Raw genomic sequence first — 6,696 nt, forward strand, 5'->3', positions numbered from 1 at the left:
ACAGCAACATTTTATCCAAACAGGTGCTTGCTGAGCTCCGCTTTAAAGCATCAATGAGTGAGAAAAAAAGCAATGATTTCAGAAAGCCTTACTCTGGGATTTCAGAATGGTGATCTGAAATTTATAATTGAATAGCACACAGATTTGGCCCAGTAAAACTTAGGAACAACACAACCCCTAAATAGTGATCTGAGACATTTACTAAGCAAAAATATGTTCTGTGACTTTGAGCTACTTAATCACAGCCATTTTCCAATCCACCGTCCTCCAAAGCCTGGGTCAGAGACCAGAGCCACGTGGGTTGTTGTTCCTGGAGCACCGGCCCGCTGCACAACAACTGTTATCAAGACGTCTATGGGTTACCCAAACCAGTGGACCTCTTACCAAATGCTGCTTGGTAACAAAATCTTATCACAGGTTTAATCAAAAACAAGCAAAGAAAAAAAAAAGAATCATCAATGCTTCCCCCCCCCCCCCCACCACAGGATGCTTTTTTTAGTGAGCTAAGAAGGGTAGGAAATCAAGAGACTCACATACTCATGGGGAGACTGGACAGAAAGGAAGCACCCACTACTTTTGTTCTCACCCTGTGGCCACAGTTCATGGAAATGCTCTCTAGATTCAGCAATGGCTGGGCAGAGAAAGGCATTATCAATATGCAGTTTATAAGACAACTGGAAGGAGCCAGGAGGGGCAAAGAATCAAGGGAGTGGGGTCCATGGAAGAGGGAAGTGCACAGAAAGATAGTAGGTTGACCAGAAATCCAGGGAGAGTGTGCATTAGCATTGGATACTTTTCTCTCTCTGTGTTTCTGGAGAGGGTTAAATGAGAAAATGCATGTGAAACACTTGGCCCTGGCTTGGCTGTATTAATTTCCTGTTACTGCTACAATCAATAGTGTGTTAGGCTGGGTTGACTAGCGAAATGAATCCAGTAATACTCAAGCATGCATAAGAAAGAGCTTTATATCAAGAAGTAGTTATATATCAAGAGAACACCCCAACCCAGTCCAACTCAATTCCACAAGTCCAATACGAGTCCATAAGTCCCTCTTCAGACTCATAGAGCCTCATGCAAGGATGCAGAATGCAGGAAGTTCACAGGCCGGTGGGTGCAGAGCCATGTGAATCCGAGGTCAGTGGAAGCATGACGGGGTTCTGGTAGCTCTCAGGGTGTCCCGCGAGCAGGGGTGTGAAGGTAGAGAGAGATGAAGTGGCTCCTCTTTATGAAAAGACCACACTCCCAAGGACATAGCATTCGGCTATGACTTGATTGATAGGTTTGGCTCCACCCCTAGCCAGCAGTGTCTCCTTGACATAAAATCGTCTGCCACAAATTGCCATCAATATGATGAATTAAAGCAGCATACATATGTTATCTTATAGTTCTAGGGGTCAGAAAGCTGAGCTGAGCCACACTGGAGCAAAATCAAGGTGTTGGCAGAGCTGTGTTCCTTCCGAAGGCTTAATAGGATAATCCATGATTTCGCCTTTTCTAGCTGCGGCCTCTTCCACCGTCTTTAAGAACAGCAATATAGCATCTTCCAATCTCTTGCTCTCTGATTCTTACCTACTTGACTCCCTCTCATAAGAATTCTTTGATTCTATTGGGCCACCCAGATAATCCAAATCATCTCCTTATCTCAAGATTCTTAATCTCAGTACATCTGCAAAGTCCCTTTTGCCACAAGGGGTAACAGATCCATGTTTCAAGGATTAGGATGAAAGCATCTTGGTGGGTAGCACTATTTTTACCTATCACATTGGCTTATGTTAAAAAGTTAATAAATATCAGCCATTATGATTTTTCTTACACTTATAACTGGATGTAAAGTAACAAATGCTTCCTCTTCCGCCCGGAACCCCATAAGAGATGGTGGTGGTACTGTGTTGGGAGAGGGGACTATGTGGGGCATTGGTCTTCAGCTGAAGTGTCCATGTGCCTCTTATGGGTAGTGTTCACTCTCGTAGGAGGGGCCTATGTAGTCTCTGTTTTGAACAGCGATACAGAGTAGAAAATACTGTGGGGTGCACCAGACATGGCAATCAGCAGAAGTTCCACTGTGGCCAGCAGTGCAGTGCCCATTGTGCTTCGCAGGAGGCAGCTCAATGGTAGAACCCAGCAGCAGGAGGCAAAAGTGGTGCCCTTCTCTCCATGTAGCATCACCAGCTTCATTGGGGCTGGGCTTAAAACAGGAAATAAAGACAGTAACAGTTGCCATATGGTGATTGTTGAGACTTGTATTGAAGCCCTGTAGGCATACCAAAATAATTTTGGGAGTTTTTGTAGGGGCTGGAAATCCTGCAATAGCAAGTCATGGCAAGAGCTGGCTAAATGAAGCTTCTCCATTTTACTATGTGTCCATTTTTAAGTCTGGGAAACCCGGATTATGTAAAAGAAACTCTTCACCAAGTGCCAAGCCCTCTGGAGATTCTGGGTAAATTTACCTGACCTCATTCTTCCTTTGTCTCCCCTTCCTTGATTGTGATCTCGTTGACTTGCTCTACATGTTCTAATTTCCCCCAGCAGCCTCATTGCTTGCACCTCTCAGCTCCTGCTGGCTTCCTTCCCTTTCCCCTAGAGCTGCCTAAGCACTCCTTTCCTCTTGCTGTCCCACTTTGCAAGCTGAGGGTGAGGTCACAGTGTGCCTGGTGCGTCAGCATTTGCTTTGCTTCAGCAATGCTGTCAGGAGCCTGAGCTTGCGCTCTTCCACCCCCACTGCAGTGGGAGATCTGTCAATACCTTCATCCTGGAAGTAGCATGTTCATCCCCTTGAGTTTGGTCCAGACTTCGTTCGGTACAGAGTTTAACTCTTACAAGCCAGTTTACAGTACCCGCAGTGGGGGGAAAGCCTGCCAAGTTCCCACTGCCCTAAGAGGAAGATAGAACGGCAAGACGGTGTGCCTTTACACAAGCTGCACTTTTCCCTAAAATTTAAAGACAATTCTCACAGATTAATCAAGTTTCATATTTTGCTAGGCCTGTCACACCACCCCACTCCCTCTGCCCAATCCAGATTTGGGGCATTTTATTAATTAGCATTTCTTCCAGAAAAGCTGCCCTGGAAATAGGGTTGTCATAGCCTGGTTTTCCTTGGAAACTGAGTCTGACACAGTGGCTTTGGGATTTGGATTTGGGATTTGGGAGTGGCTTCTCGAAGCCAGAATACAGGTAAGAGAGTGAGTAGGGAGAACAAAGAATGCCAACAAAGAATGTGGAGCTGAGCTGATTATCACTAAGGGGAACTGAATAAAATGTGCCTCCCACCTGTCCCTCTGGACTGGGGTATTTATCTATCAGATTCCCTTGTCCATTGGCATAAGGTTGCCCTCCAGAGGTGCTAGTTGCTCCCTACCTCATGGATTCACCAACCCTCTATGAATTTGTTGCAAGGTGGTGGGTTGTGTGGTGCTGTTATGCTGTCAATATGACAAACACAAGGAGGGGCATTCCTGGTGGATGGGTTTCAGCAGAGCTGCCAGACCAAGGCAGACTAGGAAGAATGGCCTGGAGATCTACTTCCAAGGTTAGGCAGTGAAAGTCTTATGAATAAAAAAACTGAAGGCTATCCAATTCACTTGCTTTAGAGATGTCACCAGAAGGCATAATTGTTGGAGGAGGACATTGCATTTGGTAGAGCAGAGGACCAATGAAGGTGTGGGAGATCATGGTGAGACAGACTAGCCACAAGGGTGGACTTGAGCATGCTGGGGGTTGCGAGGAAGATGAAGGGCCTGACAACAACCTTTTGTTCTATGGAGCACGAAGTTGTCGTAAGTTAGAATCCACTCAATGGGAGTTGATAATAACAACCTCTTAGATAAGTGCCAACATGGACTCCATAGACCTCCAAAGTTTAGGTGAAAGCCAAAACAAAGTGCCTGCTCTAAAGGGATGGTTTAGAAAGTACCTTTAGATTTTTATCTACCTATGTTATTCCCGTGTTCCTCCTCCTAAAGCTCAGGAAAGGGGAATGGCTGGTTTACCAGCAATGCTTTCTTTAGGATGAAGGCTGAATGCCAGGGACATCAAAGTGGCTCCTTCTGGGTCGCCCTTTGGCATTCCTAGCCCAGACATACCGAAAGGACTCTATATTTGGATATCCTATCCATTTAAGATCCACAGGGGAGAGCCCTGCGGGTGGGACGCAGCGGTAGGTCCTGCCCTCCTCCAGCAGCCTTTGCGTGGTGGATCCTCGATACACTTCCTCCAAACTCCCTGTGCTCCGTGCTGTCCCCAGCGGGCGTGGGTCTCCGTTTGGCCCTCCCACCACCCAGCCCATGTCCTTCCTCTCCCTCCCAGGAGCTGGCAGCAGTGGGGAGGTAAGGGAGCAGGTGGGAGGTGCTGGAAGCGACAGGGAGGAAAGGGCCTTGTGCCACCTTGGACCACATGCCTTTCACCAAGGAGTTGGACCCGTGGAAGGGAGCAGCTGAATGAGAACCACATGGGGACCCTGTGTGAGAAGGGTAAGGATGTTTTAACCAGAGAACCAAATGTGCAATCTGGTTCGCTGCCCTGTTATGGTTGGTGTAGATGTTGATGGTCAATCCCGTGACCTGAGAGTTGGTGGGACATCATTAGATACAAACTATCATGGGTGACTACGTGGACAGAGTGGAAGCTGTGACTCTTCTTGTGGAGTTAAAGGTGCGCTATTCAGAACGCATTACAATATTAAGAGGAAGCCAGGAAAGCTGACAGATGGTTCAAACATATGGCTTTTATAATGACTGTCTACAAAAGACTGGGAATGCCCATGTTTGGAAACATTTTACAGATCTATTTGATTATAATCCGTTTACAGCTTCAGTAGATGGATAGATATTCTGCTTCCACGGTGGCCTTTCTCCATCCATAGATACACTGGGTCACATGAGAGCCCTGGATCAATTACAAGAAGTTCAACTTGGGGGCCCGATTTGTGATCTATTATGGTCAGATACAGATGATGTTCGTGGGTGAGGTGTTTCTCCATGTGGTGCTGGCTACATTTCACCATGCCATTCTCACACTGGTCTTTCCTGCGCACAAACTTGTAATGGAGAGATATAATGGGTGTCAGGATCAGAATGGGGTTACCATTTTCTGTGCACCTGATTATTGTTATCACTGTAGGAGTCAGGTTTCTATCATGGAACTAGATGACACTTTGAAATATTCCTTCCTTCAGTTGGGCCCAGCACCTTGTCATGGCGAGCTTCATGTTACTTGGCATACCTGACTACTCCCTTTAAAATGATCCAGGGAAAACTTTCCTTTGTATATGGAAGTATACTTGGCTTTGAATATATATTCAAAAGCTATCTCTATCTATCTATCTATCTATCTATCTATCTATCTATCTATCTATCTATCTATCTATCTATCTACCATCTATCTATCATCTATCTATCATCTATCCACACACACACCTAGTGTTGAAAAACAAGAGAAGCAACAGTAATCTGTGTTTCTGTAACAAATTGGGATCTGTCTTGCCATTAAGCCACGTCATGGACCCAAATGTGCTGTACTCATGATGAGCATTTAGCACAATTCACACTGAAATTCAGTATGGCGTTCTGTCCTCCATGAGTCACTCTAACAGTTTGCCTGCTGTATTTTTAATAACGATTTTCCACTGGACTGTTCAAGCAAACAAACAAATAACTAATTCCTTCATCTCCTTTTGAGCTTAGCTGATATTTTAGTTATAGTGTTTAACTGGAATAGATTAATAAAGCTGGTATTTTATTTTAAGAAAAGTTCACAAGCTTTCACTTAACCTGTTCCCCTTTATTTTATTGAAATGTATAATTAACTGGAGATTCTTCTTGGGAGTATGTTGTCATCACATTAAAAGAGAATTGCCTTCATTTGAACTAAATTGCTGTCTTATTGATCTGCATATTTCTGCATATTTGTCATATCAAGGTTTGCATCTTATTTGGGTTACTAAACAAATAAACTCTCCATTAAAAAAAAAGATTCACCTGGGGATCTTGTTAAGATATAGATCCTGATTCAGTATATCTGAGATGAAAATGGAAATTCTCAGCAGGGGGTTGAATCAGAAAGGATCTTTGTGAAGCCCTGATGAATACTTTATCGGTCACTTAACAAAATCCCTCAGTCTGGATACTCTTTCACTGTTATCATTCCCTGTCTAATTTAGTCAATTAATTAATTTAATTAATTCCACAGTTGAAACTAGCTAATATTTTGAATTGTTTTTTATATGGTTTTCCTCCTTTGTTATTCCCCCTTCCAAGCAGGTAGGTGACCTATATTTCATTGACTCAGAAAAGAGTCTCCTTTGTCCTGAAAGCAAAGGTATCCAGAAAAGTTTTCTCGAGACCTTGGATATAAATGGTTAACACACTTGGCTTCTAACTGAAAGATAAAAGCATCACATGGAAGAAGCACACCAGCCTGTGTGACCATGAGCTGTCAAAGGGATCAGGCATCAAGCATCCAAGAACAAAAAATCATATCATTGTAAAGGTGGGTGAGTGCAGAGTGGAGACTCAAAGTCCATTGGTAGGCAACTGGACACCCCCTTACTGAAGGGGTATGAGGAGGAGATGAGCCAATCAGGGTGCAGGGTAGCAACGATGAAACATATAACTTTCCTCTAGTTCTTAAATGCTTCCCCCTCTCCCCCACTATCATGATCCCAATTCTACCTTACAAATCTGGCTAGACCAGAGGATGTAC

The 6,696-nt window shown here is 44.3% G+C and overlaps 1 pseudogene; it reads left to right on the forward strand.

Moving 5' to 3' along the window:
• The first annotated feature begins 2,038 nt into the window (after positions 1–2,038).
• On the forward strand, positions 2,039–5,221 carry LOC101659895 (annotated as a pseudogene).
• The last annotated feature ends 1,475 nt before the right edge of the window (positions 5,222–6,696 follow it).

The sequence above is a fragment of the Echinops telfairi genome, unplaced genomic scaffold, assembly GCF_000313985.2.
Source record: "Echinops telfairi isolate 266 unplaced genomic scaffold, ASM31398v2 ScPeMD7_7429;HRSCAF=8467, whole genome shotgun sequence".
Taxonomy (NCBI): domain Eukaryota; kingdom Metazoa; phylum Chordata; class Mammalia; order Afrosoricida; family Tenrecidae; genus Echinops; species Echinops telfairi.